The sequence below is a fragment of the Oncorhynchus mykiss genome, chromosome 30, assembly GCF_013265735.2.
Source record: "Oncorhynchus mykiss isolate Arlee chromosome 30, USDA_OmykA_1.1, whole genome shotgun sequence".
NCBI lineage: Eukaryota > Metazoa > Chordata > Actinopteri > Salmoniformes > Salmonidae > Oncorhynchus > Oncorhynchus mykiss.
Window position 1 is genome coordinate 45,869,853 of NC_050570.1, and position 16,643 is coordinate 45,886,495.

General features: G+C 39.3%; 1 pseudogene; it reads right to left on the minus strand.

Annotated features, from left to right (window-relative positions):
- Positions 1-5,427: 5,427 nt before the first annotated feature.
- On the minus strand, positions 5,428-15,969 carry LOC110521929 (annotated as a pseudogene).
- Between the last annotated feature and the right edge of the window lie 674 nt (positions 15,970-16,643).

Below are 16,643 nucleotides of genomic sequence, written 5' to 3' on the forward strand. Positions count from 1 at the left end.
ACACACAGAGCCAGGGAGCGCTCCTCCTACTAACGACAACATTCATAATGTTCTTCCCCTAGAGTCATTGGTAAAGGGGTGGCAGGTAGCCTAGTGGTTAGAGCGTTGGGCCAGTAAGGTTGCTAGATTGAATCCCCAAGCTGACAAAGTAAAAACATCTGTCATTCTGCCCCTGAACAAGGCAGTTAACCCATCATTGTAAATAAGAATGTGTTCTTAACTGACTTGCCTAGTTAAATAAAGGATAAAAAATAATCTTGTTTATGTACTGTGGATGAAAATAAGCATTTCCTCACACAGATGAACAGAGGTAAAGCACATCACATTGGTCTCGTTGCTTGACTGGTTTAGGTGAGTGAGCTGAGAGATGGGGGACTATGACCTGAGGCGGGGAAGGAAACAGCAGCCCAATCTTCCACGACACAGCTACAAACTTTCCTTCCGCTTTTGAGTTTTCCCGTTGTGCTTGCGACAGGTGATGTCATCACCTTGTCTTTCCGCATCTTCAGAGTTACCGGCGGCTGCTGAGAGGCATTTTTCTTTGTCTTGTTAAAGATTTGAAAGGTCTTTAACAATAAGATAAGCGCAAATGCTTCTATAAACAGAAACCAAAAATTCAGCCCAGCCCCAAAAGACATAGGTCTACTTCCTAATTTCACGCCATCATATAAATGTGTCAATCCTTCATAACAGAAGAAAAAGCATGAAGGAACATATATGATAGTAAGGACAGTGCTGGATCAGGGTGACATACATATTATCTTTAACTATTTCATTTCATTTTGGTGTTGTTGATGTTTGTCAAAGAGCACAGTGACATCATGGAAAAAATTACCTTGAATTGAAGGACCTAAAAGGTATTTACATTCATCAAACCCTGTGACACCATCTTGTGCCATTCAAGTGAAAACCAATCCAGTCCAAGTAGGGCTAGATCGGCACAAATTTCCAGCATAAAGGTAAAGTAACTTCTATAGCGAGTTTTATATGCTTCAAACTGAAAAGTAATTCCAGCTCTTGAATAATACAAGGAAAATGAAAGCAGGAGTGATTGTCAGGATTTTAAATATTGTATTCAACAATGCAAATTTAGATTTTCACACATATACCTCTAATATGTTTTCTAATTTTTTTAGATAGTAATGTATTTGTTATCCCTCTAATTTTCCAGACTTAATTATTTTCTTATCCCCACAACAGCAGTACAGTCAGAGATGTACTAAAAAAAAATGTTTTTCATCACTACAGCAATACAGTCAGTGCTGTTCTAAATTATTTTATTTTCATCACCACTGCAATACAGTCAGTGCTGTACTAAATTATTTTTTGGTTCAGCAGTGTCATATTGGGATGCACCTCTCATAGACCATAATTTACAGTGCTTTGCGAAAGTATTCGGCCCCCTTGAACTTTATGACCTTTTGCCACATTTCAGGCTTCAAACATAAAGATATAAAACTGTATTTTTTTGTGAAGAATCAACAATAAGTGGGACACAATCATGAAGTGGAACGACATTTATTGGATATTTCAAACTTTTTTAACAAATCAAAAACTGAAAAATTGGGCGTGCAAAATTATTCAGCCCCTTTACTTTCAGTGCAGCAAATTCTCTCCATAAGTTCAGTGAGGATCTCTGAATGATCCAATGTTGACCTAAATGACTAATGATGATAAATACAATCCACCTGTGTGTAATCAAGTCTCCGTATAAATGCACCTGCACTGTGATAGTCTCAGAGGTCCGTTAAAAGCGCAGAGAGCATCATGAAGAACAAGGAACACACCAGGCAGGTCCGAGATACTGTTGTGAAGAAGTTTAAAGCCGGATTTGGATACAAAAAGATTTCCCAAGCTTTAAACATCCCAAGGAGCACTGTGCAAGCGATAATATTGAAATAGAAGTAGTATCAGACCACTGCAAATCTACCAAGACCTGGCCGTCCCTCTAAACTTTCAGCTCATACAAGGAGAAGACTGATCAGAGATGCAGCCAAGAGGCCCATGATCACTCTGGATGAACTGCAGAGATCTACAGCTGAGGTGGGAGACTCTGTGGGAGGTGGGAGACTCTGATATCCATAAAAAGTGTTGTTTAAAGTTTGCCACAAGCCACCTGGGAGACACACCAAACATGTGGAAGAAGGTGCTCTGGTCAGATGAAACCAAAATTGAACTTTTTTGGCAACAATGCAAAACGTTATGTTTAGCGTAAAAGCAACACAGCTGAACACACCATCCCCACTGTCCAACATGGTGGTGGCAGCATCATGGTTTGGGCCTGCTTTTCTTCAGCAGGGACAGGGAAAATGGTTAAAATTGATGGGAAGATGGATGGAGCCAAATACAGGACCATTCTGGAAGAAAACCTGATGGAGTCTGCAAAAGACCTGAGACTGGGACGGAGATTTGTCTTCCAACAAGACAATGATCCAAAACATAAAGCAAAATCTACAATGGAATGGTTCAAAAATAAACATATCCAGGTGTTAGAATGGCCAAGTCAAAGTCCAGACCTGAATCCAATCGAGAATCTGTGGAAAGAACTGAAAATTGCTGTTCACAAATGCTCTCCATCCAATCTCACTGAGCTCGAGCTGTTTTGCAAGGAGGAATTGGAAAAAATGTCAGTCTCTCGATGTGCAAAACTGATAGAGACATACCCCAAGCGACTTACAGCTGTAATCGCAGCAAAAGGTGGCGCTACAAAGTATTAACTTAAGGGGGCTGAATAATTTTGCACGCCCAATTTTTCAGTTTTTGAAATGTTAAAAAAGTTTGAAATATCAAATAAATGTCATTCCACTTCATGATTGTGTCCCACTTGTTGTTGATTCTTCACAAAAAAATACAGTTTTATATCTTTATGTTTGAAGCCTGAAATGTGGCAAAAGGTCGCAAAGTTCAAGGGGGCCGAATACTTTCGCAAGGCACTGTAAGTGTTCAAGTAACTGTTCAGCTAAAATAGTGTAAACATTACATTTGACATGATCCCTTAGTACTGACTAACCCCACCTGGATTTTAAACTCACAACCTCTGGATTTGGGGAATTCTGTAGAATTCTCAGAAGTCCCCTACATATCCATAACCTATAATACATTTCTGCTCTTAGCAACAGGAGTGTCATCTGCACTGCTATTTTAGTTATCAGTTAATCTGACTATTCTCTCATCATTGATATAATTAACTTCTTTCAGCAATTTCAGGGTTTTCTGTATAGTTGTCTAATGTTGGTGGGGTATATTATTCTGTTTTAATGTTACTCCTGAATAACTATGATACATATAATCGTTTTTTGTGTGTATTTGTAACAAAGCTGAGTTTTACTTTGAAGTCCAGAGTGTAGGAATACAGGTGAAATCAGCTATTGACACACATGGTGGCATAGCAGAAAGATCAGAATGCCATGAACCAAGAGTTTAGATCCCAGGTGAGGACATGTTGAATAATAATTATTGTATAATTAAACATTCACAATATAATTATGTATGTCAATATCACGTTTAAGGTAAGACCCAGGTGCAGACAGTGTCGAAAGAACAAAAGTTTATTATTCCAACAGGGGTAGGCAAAAGGACAGTTCAGGGACAGGCAAAATGACAGGTTAAAGGGCAGGCAGAGGTCAGTAATCCAGATAGGCGGGGCAAAGGTACAGGGCAGCAGGCAAGCTCAGGGTCAGGGCAAGAAAACAGGAGCAAAAGCAGACAGGAGCAAGGGGGAACAACGCTGGTAGGCTTGACAAACAATACGAACTGGCAACAGACAGAGAACGCAGATATAAATACACAGGGGATAGTGGGCGACACCTGTAAATATAATTAGGTGAAACAGGTCAGGGTGTGACAGCCAAAGTGTGTCTAATATGTCAGTTGAAAACACTGTGACTGCGTGACGTTCCGGAGACATCCTAACCACAAATTTCTGTTTGCAGGGCATCACCTGTGAAATCTCGTAAAAAATATCCACATGTGAAACTTCATATAAAATATCATCACGTGAAGTGTTCCAAAACCACATGGTTTCACATTATTTCACTTGAAATTTCAGATGAAAAATAAAATGTTGCATGTGCAAAACTTGAAATCACATCATTTTTCTGTAAGTGAGTGCTGTAACAGTGGGGCAAAAAAGCATTTAGTCAGCCACCAATTGTGCAAGTTCTCCTACTTAAAAAGATGAGAGAGGCCTGTAATTTTCATCATAGGTACACTTCAACTATGACAGACAAAATGAGATCAAAAAATCCAGAAAATCACATTGTAGGATTTCTAATGAATTTATTTGCCAATTATGGTGGAAAATAAGTATTTGGTCAATAACAAAAGTTTATCTCAATATTTTGTTATATACCCTTTGTTGGCAATGACAGAGGTCAAACGTTTTATGTAAGTCTTCACCACGTTTTCACATACTGTTACTGGTATTTTGGCCCATTCCTCCATGCAGATCTCCTCTAGAGCAGTGATGTTTTGGGGCTGTTGCTGGGCAACACGGACTTTCAACTACCTCCAAAGATTTTCTATGGGGTTGAGATCTGGAGACTGGCTAGGCCACTCCAGGAGCTTGAAATGCTTCTTACGAAGCCACTCCTTCGTTGCCCGGGCAGTGTGTTTGGGATCATTGTCATGCTGAAAGACCCAGCCACGTTTCATCTCCAATGCCCTTGCTGATGGTAGGCTTTGTTACTTTGGTCCCAGCTCTCTGCAGGTCATTCACTAGGTCCCCCCGTGTGGTTCTGGGATTTTTGCTCACCGTTCTTGTGATCATTTTGACCCCACGGGGTGAGATCTTGCGTGGAGCCCCAGATCGAGGGAGATTATCAGTGGTCTTGTATGTCTACCATTTCCTAATAATTGCTCCCACAGTTGATTTCTTCAAACCAAGCTGCTTACCTATTGCAGATTCAGTCTTCCCAGCCTGGTGTAGGTCTACAATTTTGTTTCTGGTGTCCTTTGACAGCTCTTTGGTCTTGGCCATAGTGGAGTTTGGAGTGTGACTGTTTGAGGTTGTGGACAGGCGTCTTTTATACTGATGATGACAAGTTCAAACAGGTGCCATTAATACTGGTACCGAGTGGAGGACAGAGGAGCCTCTTAAAGAAGAAGTTACAGGTCTGTGAGAGCCAGAAATCTTGCTTGTTTGTAGGTGACCAAATACTTATTTTCCACCATAATTTGCAAATAAATTCATAAAAAAATCCTACAATGTGAGTTTCTGGATTTTTTTCCCTCATTTTGTCTGTCATAGTTGAAGTGTACCTATGATTAAAATTACAGGCCTCTCTCATCTCAGTGGGAGAACTTGCACAATTGGTGGCTGACTAAATACTTTTTTGCCCCACTGTAAATGCCATTTATGCAGCAGACACAGTCTACACATTTTGGTATGTGACCTCGGTGAGAATCAAACACACAATTCTGGTGTTGCTAGTACCATGCTTTAATAAACTGAGCCACATACAGGACTTCTGCAAACACATAAGTACAGTACTGCAAATTACAATACATGACTACAATACAGATGGAAGACGTATAATTGCCATCCCCATGAGTGTACCACCCTCCATCTGGCTATAGAGGAGGCATGCAATGATTCCAATCCAGACCAATTTAGACCGAAAGGTTTTTCCCAAGGTACATGAATAATGAGGATATTTACTGCCATTTCGATCAAAACCTATGGCCAAATGCTCAAGACAGGCTTGATGCAAACTAGTGTCTGCTAAAGATTGTTTCTTTCATTTCTTGCATTTGATTACATTGTGAAAGATGTCTTCAATGATCACACTTTTGATCACACAAGGGATAGAAATTATGGAAATGTGATATCCAGTCAATTTTCATGGGTAGTGCAAGTGTATAGCCTAATGTAAAACAGTGTAATGTACTGTAATTTACAGTACTGTAGCATACTACATTCAAAGGACAATTTTGAATCATGTATCTTACATGTTTTGGTATTGGGTTAAATGGTTGTTAAAATAAATAACTCAATTGAGAATATATCATTATGTTGTGTTTTTGTGATTAAACCAATGTACTAATTTTATTTCACAGTAAACGTATATTTTGGATATATGGTTGTGTGGTGACAGATGTTTACAAACCAAATTAATGCACTATGAAAGGTTTTGAATGTAAGATTGGCTGTGTTGCAAGTGTTTTTGTGCTAAAGTTTCAAATATTCACCACATACTTGTGAAAGTAGTACCAAAGTGATAATTAAAAAAAATATATAACGTGATTCTATCTCAATAGAGATAAAGCTCTAAGCGCCTATATATTTATTGGTCTGGACTGTTAATATATAATTTATTCCATTCCATTTTGTCCTTACAACCGTTTCATTGGATAATTTGTATAAAGAAGTCTATGGAAACAAGATTTTAATGTTATCTCAAGGGGTTATTTACATCTGTGTGTGTGCATGTGTGTGTAAATATTACATCATTTCAATTGGTGTAAATATAATTAATAAAAATAAAAACTTTATTATTCACACAAAAGACTAACTATAAAATATGTGTTTCTCAGGCACCAAAGTGTCACAATTAGATTTTTTAAGTTCTCACATTGAAGTTCTATTAACATATCAATAGAGTATAAAATAGGCTACATTATAAATAACAACCTGAGTTTATGGCTTTTACCAAAAATCTATTGCAAATGCAAAGTACCAAATACACATTTTTATTTCCTATAGTTCTCTGCAACTTCCAAGAGATGTTTTGTTTTGAACCATTGTGTAATAAAATGTTGTATGGCTCAATATGTGAATTGAGCCTTAATTACATCTATATAAATGCAAGAAATGGTAAGTATAATTTATGAATGTATGAAAATGGTACACACCACTTCCATGTATCTGTGGGTGTTTCATATTGTGAAGAAACAAAGGGTGTTGAATGCACTGACAGTATATATTTGAATAGCTGTAGATCAAAGAATATGTTCATTTAATGGTCCCACAGTGGTCCCACAGTGGGCCTCTATAAAGGAAAGTGCCACCAAATAGGCTGCTATTCCATCCATTCTCATATCAAATCTCTCCAACAGAGTGAAATGAGCCACTGATAATATTAGCAACTCGTCACTCTAAACATCCATCTAAACAGAACATGGATTTGTCCATTCTTTTTGTATACAGTTCCTCTGTTTTGAATCCAAAAGGAACAACAGAGACAATAAGTCCTTGTGCATGTTTCCCAACTTGTCTGTGAACTTCAGCCCTCTGTTTTGGCACACACCCTCTAGGCTTTATTTCCAATAAATGGCCATGTTGTTGGACCACAGCTTGTTCCGATACGTTTTGTATTAGTACACCGCCCCCATATTCTTTGGTAGTGTTGTGTGCTGAAGAACCAGTCCTGAGTGCTGTGAACGTGACTGTGAGGTCTGTTGATACCAGTGATGAGTGTAGTCCTCCACATAACATAGAGAGGAGCTGAGGGAGGGCTGGGGAGCCTGCTCTCTAGTTGCAGGGTCTGTGGGTATACTACTGTCCCAAATGGCCAGGGACGGGGGTGAATTGCAGGACATAGAGTCACTGGCTCCTGGGCTGTGGTCCAGTGGAACTTCCCCGTATGTGTACAGCTTCTTGAATTTGGAACGCCGATTCTGGAACCAGATCTTGACCTGGAAGAAAATATATTTGAGCTACAGGTTGTTTGGGATGTTTGTACCAGAAAATGTGAAGGTATGAGTTAAAAATGTATTATCTAGCAAAGTGTTGTAATTTCATATTGACACCCTATGCCTTATTAGAATAGAATATACCTAATTATATTGCATTAAAATTTGGAATCCAGATGCAAACTTAGATCCATAAATGAAGCTATCAATTATCAGATATGAAAACAAACAGGAAGAGGTTAATAAACCCGGTGGTTTGACATATAATATAAACAATACTGTTTTTTTTATCGCTTTGGTAAAAAATGTACAAGTATGTGGTGAATTGTAAGATACATGTTTCAAATGTGTACTTTGAATGTAGTATGCTCCAGTACTGTAAATAACAGTACATGACACTGTTTCCACATTAAGCTATACACTTGCACTACCCATTAAAATTGACTAAAGATCAAATTTCCATCATTTCTATCCCATGTGTGATCAAAGGTATGATGATTGAAGACATCTTCACAATGTAATCAAATGAAAGAAATTAAAGAAATACGTTTTAGCAGACACTAGTTTTTGCATTAAGCCTGTCTTGAGCATTTGGCCATAGTTTCTCATCGAATTTGCAGTAATTATCCTATTCATGTACCTGGGGAAAAACCTTTTGTCATGGCAAACTTCATTTTGGATACATGTTTATTGTATAGGGAATGCATTTCTTTCTTGTTTTGGACTTTCTGGATTATTTATGCATTGGTATTGTATTGATATTGTATTACTGCACTGTAGGAGCTAGAAACACAAGCATTTCATTCAACTGCTGTAACATTAGCTAATCTGTGTACATGACCAATACACTTTGATTTGTTACATACAGTGCAGTGCATCTCTGATCATATTTTTTTTTAACTTACTGTGAAGTAAAATCATAGTCATCATCATAGTAGTACATAGTAGTATCATATTTTTTATGTTTATACTTTACAGACATACTTTTTAATATGTAATTCTCAAAATCTGTAGTAGACAAACCAGTTTACGTGTACAATCTATAGCAGGGGTGTCAAACTCAAATACCCAGTGGGCCAAAATGTAAAACCTGAACAAAGTCACGGGCCAACATTGAACAAATTAACCTTTTAATATGGACCCAAACAAGTTTTGCTTTAACATTGAATATGGAACAAGCAGCGCTTATTACCATACAATATATAATTTAATAGTGGAGACATGCAAAATCGAATTTCAAATGAAAAAACACATCAATGGCATTAATTTATTAAATAAATAAAATTTAAATAAAAATTGTATGCCTCTTTTCTATTTGCAGCCTTCTGATTTAAATACCAAAATAAACTTTTTCCACTGGCTAATAATTTTACAAATAAAATGATAATAAATCAATCAACCATTCAAGCCCATGCCTTGTAGCAAGAAAAAGTGCATAAAGAAAACATTAAATATTGCACACTGGTCTAATCTGATGTGCCCAAGCCAGATACCTGGCATCTCTTCTTGGATGCTAGTTCATCAATGTCTGGGCTCAAGCTCTGAGCTGAAGAAATCCTCAGTATCGAGCGAAGATGTTCATCAGTCAGACGTCTCCTGTGAGTTGTTTTGGTCATCTTCATCGAGGAGAAAAGTTGCTCGCATAGATAAGTGCTGCCGAACATGGAGAGCATCTGAGCAGCTTGGGTGCGGAGCTGAGGCATTGTGTCAGGGATGAACCGTGGAAACTGTGCGGCGCCCACAGCATCATACTTTGACTTCAGCGTGTCGTTGCACTGGAGTTCAATCAGCTCCATTTGGATGTTGGTTGGTGCATTTTCCACATCAACTGCGAAGGGATTACTAAGCAGTTCAAACTTGCATTTCTGGGCATCGAAGTCGGCAAATCGCCGGCTAAACTCAGCGGCGAGAACACAGAGTTTTTCAGCAAACTGTGCGCATGGGAACACGGCGGTAGAGATCTATGCTTTTATGGATTGGCAGCAGGGAAAATGGCAAGGGTTTCCTTGCAGCATCTGATTCTCCCACAGGCAGTTTAGTTTTGAAGGCCCTCACTGCAGCGTACATGTCTGTGATGATGCGCCCCCGCCCCTGAAGCTGCAGGTTCAGCGCATCGAGATGGCTCGAGATGTCACAGAGAAAGGCCAGCTCACACAGGAACTTTTGCTCCCGGAGCTCTGCTGTATCCTTCCCTTTGGTTTCCAGGAATTGACATATTTCCTCACGCAGCTCGAAACATCTGTTCAGTACTTTTCCTCTGCTTAGCCATCTCACCTCTGTGTGATACAACCACACTGCGTATTCCGAACCACACTCCTCCAGAAAAGATTTAAACTGGCGGTGATTTAGACCTTTGGCTCTTATAAAGTTAACTACCTGTGTTACTGTGGTCATAACATGTTCCATCTTTAGGGCTTTGGCACACAGTGCTTCCTGATGTATGATGCAGTGGTAAACAGTTAGCTCACTTGCACAGTTCTCTTCCCGCATCTTCTCCCGAACCATGCCCACCAGTCCATTCTTTTTACCGCACATCGCTGGCGCACCATCTGTCGTTAATCCAACGAGTTTATCCCACGGCAGCTTTATTTCAGTTACACATTTGGAAACCTCCTCAAAGATTTCCTTTCCTGTGGTTGTGCCATGCATTGATTTGAATCCTAATAGCTCCTCCGTAACACACAGATTTGAGTCCACTCCACGGATGAAGACTGACAGCTGAGCAGTATCAGATGCGTCGCAGCTCTCATCCACAGCGAGGGAGAACGCAACAAAATCTTTTCCCTTTTCCATCCGCTGGTCATACAGATTGGTGGCAAGATCACATGTGCGATCAGCTACTGTGTTCCTGCTCAGGCTCACGTTTGAAAATGCTTGTTTTTTCTCTGGGCATACGAGGTCACAAACCTTCATCATGCACTTTTTCATGAACTCTCCCTCATTAAAGGGCCGGGCTGATTTTGCGATCTCTGCTGCCACTATATAACTAGCCTTTACAGCAGCCTCGCTTTGTGATGTGGCTTTTTTAAACATATTCTGTTGTGAAACCAAACTTATTTTCATCTCCTCTACTTTCTGGCTCCTTTGAGTCATGTCCAGGTCCTTGTATTTGTCATGGTGTTTCGTTTCATAGTGTCGTCTAATGTTGTACTCCTTACTTACAGCCACGTTGACTTCACAAACAAGACAAACAGGTTTGTCTTTTACATATGTAAACAGATATTCTGCCTCCCACTTGTCCAGAAAGCTCCTGTTTTCTGCCTTTCTTTTCGCAATTTTTGGGAAGGGTTAGCTCGCTGACAGTTGTAGCGTCTATGTTGCTATGACTACTGTCACAGAGGAGAGAGCGTTTCTGGGTCCTGTCCTGATTGGCGCGCGAAAACAGCAGAGCATTATGGGATTCGTAGTATTAGTGGTGAATGCGCTGTATAATACCGGCGGGCCAGCTCTAGTAGTAATTTGGTATTGTCTCACGGGCCAGAGTTTGACACCCATGATCTATAGGTTTACCAAATGTTTAAATGATCATCAATTAAGAACAGTCAGATTAAGTAATAGTAACATGTTTTAACAAAAGAAAAGTGAATCATATCAAAAGTAATGTGAGTATTGCATTGTGAAAGGAAATTACTTTATATGAACATGTATTTCTAGATGAAACACTGTTTAAGTTAGGCTCCCGAGTGGCGCAGTGGTCTAAGGCACTGCATCTCTAGTGCAAGTCCCTACAGTCCCTGGTTTGAATCCAGGCTGTATCACATCCGGGTGTGATTGGGAGTCCCATAGAGCGGTGCACAATTGGCCCAGCATCGTTTGGATTTGGCTGGCGTCATTGTAAATAAGAATTTGTTCTTAACTGACTTGCCTACTTAAATAAAGGTTTTAAAAAACAACATTTAATTAAGTTTGGTGAAAAAGTGACTATGATTTTGCATGTTGTATTAAGTCAATTGAACATGTGCTAAGAGTTTAAAACAACTTCCTTTTTGATCATCTGTTTTGTACAAAGAGTTGCGAAAATGTACCAAATACTTTTAAAAATTAAAAGCGATAAAAACCTATAACGTCTCAGATGATTCACTAAGTGTAGAATTACAGTATGCAAAAAGATGCCAGCATAGTTCATGGTTTTATTAGACAAAAGAACATAAATCGTAGAGATATTTAATCTCTCAACAGCGTGTCATAACAGTGGTATGTGGCTTCCTCACCTGTGTTTGTGTCACGCCGAGATGAGCCGCTAGTTCGGCTCTCTCAGGAAGAGACAAATACTGAGCTCCCTGAAAGCGATGTTGCAACGCAGCGAGCTGGTAACTAGAATATATGGTGCGAGGTTTTCTGATTTTTCTAGGCTTTCCGTTGACCATTCTCACCTCAGGCTCTGGTTCCTCTTTCGCTAAAAAAATGAAAAATGACAACAGAGCATTAGTAGGCTAAAGGACTTGAGGGGCTCATACATTTACACTAGACTACAGAGGGCTTCAACAGTAGACTATAGGCCTATGCCTACAGAAAAAAAGTATTATGATAACAGATTAATTAATTCATGATATATTTCATAAGTAAACATCATTAAAAAAAATATGATTATGCCTTACATTGTTTTTACCAGTTCTGAAATAGGCTTTACTCAATAGCCTAAACAGGGTTTGGTGCACAAAATGTCTCTGTCCAAGATATTACAATGCCCCTCACACTATTATGGGAGATAATGAGAGAAGATGATTGGTGCATCGAGTATATAGGCTATTTAACCTTCATGTATTGTTTGTGGTGTTTTCACATGGAGTGATCAAGTCAAAACTCTAAGACAGGCTATTGAGCCAAAAAGTAATGTGTGCCAGACTGACATGTCGTGACACCTCATGTTGATGCATGTGGCTTTGGGCTTAGCCCCGGGCCAATTTCAAAGAGAAAGATTCTTCCTGGAATGTCAATGCTACCAGCTAAACGGTATGTTATAGGGCCTGGATACCTAAACATTGTTAACACTAAAATGACCAATGATAACGCAAACACAATAGTAGTTCTCTCTCAAATGTGAAGGTTTCAGCTGCTTTGCAAAACCAATTTTGGAAAAAATAAGGAAGTCTTTTGCGTTTATAGAATAGGCTACATTTTCATTTTCCTTCTAGGCCATATGAACAATTGATATTATTTAAGAGCTTAATAGCATAGTGTGTTATTGCAAAACAATCAAAGTAGACTAGGCCCAATGGGTAATTTGAATTTTAGGATAAAAATGATATAATACACTATTCCCTGGGAGCTCATCTTAAAGGTAAAGAACAGTCAAAATCATGTATTTCATGAAATGTAATGATATTTGGATGAAACCAGATCAAAGTATGATGACCAATGTATGAAAAGTATGACTGTTGCTTCTACATAAAGTTACTGGTCCCCTCCCCCATGTCAAACAATTGGATTCAGGAGGCGGGATTATTAAAGTGATAGGGTATCATCACCTTAATTTTCTATTACCTAATTTAAGTAAGTACCACCTTGTAACCAACATCGGAGAAGGCGTGGTTGCAAATGGGCCTGTGTAACAGTATAGCTTCCATCCCTCTACTCGCCCCTACCTGGGCTCAAACCAGGGACCCTCTGCACACATCAACAATAGCCACCCTTGAATTATCGTTACCCATCGCTCCACAAAAGACACAGCCCTTGCAGAGCAAGGGGAACAACTACTTCAAGGTCCCAGAGCGAGTGAAGTCACTGATTTAAACGCTATTAGCGCGCACCCCGCTAACCATTTCACATTGGTTTACACTCAGGCAATTTTTTGACCTCCTCCTTTTCCGCAGCAACCAGTGATCCGGGTCAACAGCATCAATGTAACAGTTTTGCTTCCGTCCCTCTCCTCGCCCGTACCTGGGCTCAAAACAGGGACCCTCTGCACACATCAACAACAGCCAGCCTCGAAGCATCATTACCCATCGCTCCACAAAAGCTGTGGCCCTTGCAGAGCAAGGGGAACAACTACACAACTACTTCAAGGTCTCAGAACGAGAGACGTCACCGATTGAAACTCTATTAGCGCGCACCCCGCTAACATTTTACATTGGCTACACATGGTTTATATAGCTAGATAGCTACTTTACTGTGCCAACATTTGGTGGTAGGGTATCAGCAAATATAATTACAAGTTTGCCATATTCATCTATGGCAATGTTAACATTTTAATCTGTGTCTGGTGTTAGCTAACTACTGGCTAGCTAAATCTTCAGCCATAATGGAACAAAAGGGAGGGAAGGGTCGTTCAAAACTCTGACGCAGTTGTCAAGTCAAGACATTCGTTAGTGCTGCTGTGAACCGCTTCACAAGAGACATGCCAAACGGGAAATGTATAAAACATTTTTGACATCATTGATGCAATTTCAATGTTTGAGTTGCTTTGTATATCACCAAAGTTGCTTGAGAGCTCATATATGCTCCCCGCCCACTCGCCTGTCTTTTCAAACTTCCTAGTGGTTAGCTATGAGCTAATTTTGAGCATTTCTATCCAAAACTAATATTATGGGTAATATTTTAGTCACTCAAAATGCTATTTTACATGGGAATTAGAATGACTGTTTGGTACCTTTAAGACTTTTTTATTTTATATTTTACAAAAATACAAAATGGGGTAGGATTTAGCTCATTTTCTTTTAATTAAAAGTTGTCGTCACATATCACAAGTTGTTAGCTTTGCAGCCTAGAAAGCAGAATAGCAAAAAAATATGTTTCTGCATAGCTTATCCTTGCAGATTTTTTGTATCACGTGAAGTAAATGTGATAACATGTGAAACAAGTAAAAGCAACACGTGATAACATGAAAGTACACACGTGAAAACATTTCAGCACATATGAAAACATATTATATGAAATAAATCTGACAATATGGGGAGGCAAAATTTCAACATGTTATTCCATGCTACATGTGACAACATTTGAAAGTTTTTCACATGTGAAGTGAAAACATTATTCTCCTCACATGTAAAAATGCGAACTCTATATTGAATACATGTGAATTTTTTTCACATTTGAACATCTGACCTCAAGTGTCATAATACATAATACATCTCTGCATTTAGCAAACGACTGCCTTCTGAACTGCTATAATTTAATCTGACTATTCTTTCATCATTGATTTCATGTATTTATCTCAACATTTTAAGGGTTTTCTGTATAGTTGTCTAATGTTGGTGGGGCATATTATTATATTTTAATGTTATTCCTGAATCACTGATAAATATAATAGTTTTTCTTGAGTGTATTATACAAAACTGAGATTTACTTTGAAGTCCAGTGTAGGCATACAGGTGAAATCAGTAATTTACACAGACATGGTGGCATAGTAGAAAGTTCTGAATGCCATGAACCAAGAGGTCTTGAGTTCATATCCCACATGAGGACATGTTGAATAATAATTACTGTATAAATAAACATGCACAATTTAATCATATATGTAAAATAATGTAGGTAGGCCAAAATATCAATAGTAGGCTATGCTAATTTATACTATTTTCGAAACATTTGAACTCCCCCCAAATTAATGCCCAACACCAATATTAGGCTGACCAAATGTAAATTCGATTAATATCATGTGGCATAAAGGTTGGTCCTCGTCGATAAGAGATAGCCTACGCATTTGGGATGGTTAATTTAACATGGGCCACATTGACACTATTAATAAACATAACTTCGAGACAACTCTTTATTCACCAAAAATGGCAACGCGTCTCATGCGTAAATCTTACCGATATCTTGGAGATGTGACTGTATGTCTCGGGTATAATGAGCGTATTGCTTATGGGGATAAGGGTATTCCGATTTTGCAATGTAGGCCCCCGATACCCCAATCCCATGGAGATTGTAATGGTGATGATACGAGGATGGTTTCATTGGTTGCGAGTAGGACTGGCCGTGGCTGGGGTAGTAGCCGTGGTGGCTGTGCATCGTCTGGCCGCTGTAGAACCCCATGTCCATGGGAGAAGACTTTGGCAGCGTCGGGAAATCATTGGACAGCTCACTGTGGCGTGGAGATCAGACGACAGGCTCGATGCCGCCTTCTCAGAAGTAGTTCCATTCATCCTGCACCGCCCTCCTTCACTCTCCTAATAAAAACCTCCAGAAAGTGTGGAGACTTGTAAGAAATGCGCAGTAAGTTGAAATAGAAGTTTGAAAAGAAAACATAAACTCCCAAAATAAAACCAAAACAATAGGCCTATTGTGGAGCATCGAACTCCTCAGAGCCCATCCAAAGTCCCTCGGCGAGACTGCACTGCACTGTGGCGGCAACTGAACTCAACTGAACTCAAATTTACAGAGCGAGGGGAGTGGATGCTTCATTCCCATTGGTTCCAAACAGCCTCTGCTTCGTTTACCCTGAGGGATAAACTCGAAAATTTCCAGAACCTCCCCCGGCCAGAACCACAGACCTTTCTGAAAGTAGGATTGGATGTGTTTATTACATGTTTAGTCTGTCTGCAACAAGGATTTGCACCATTCTTCAGTGGAGTTGTGTATACAAACAAAAAGACGTAGCCTATATATATGTGTTTTACCTTTATTTAACTAGGCAAGTCAGTTAAGAACAAATTAATTATTTCAATGACGGCCTAGCAACAGTGGGTTAACTCCCTTGCTCGGGCAGAAACGACATATTTTCACCTTGTCAGCTCAGGGATTCTAGCTTGCAACCTTTCGATTACAAATCCAACGCTCTAACCACCAGGCTACCTGCCGCCCCTATATGCATAGGTTTGGTCCTATGCTATTTATTCATGGGCTTTTAGATCAATTTGATAGACTAAATCCTCTTTAGGTTGGCTCGTGACTTGCCCTAAAGGCCTTTCCCTAGGTGTGGCAGCCCTAGAATTGTGTCATCACTAGTTACCACAATCAATAAGTAATAAACCCCGCCTATTTCTATCATTTATCTTCTTAAAATCTGATTTTAAACCTACCCGTAACCTTAACCATACTGCTAACCTTATGCCTAACGCTTTTTGTTTTCATTC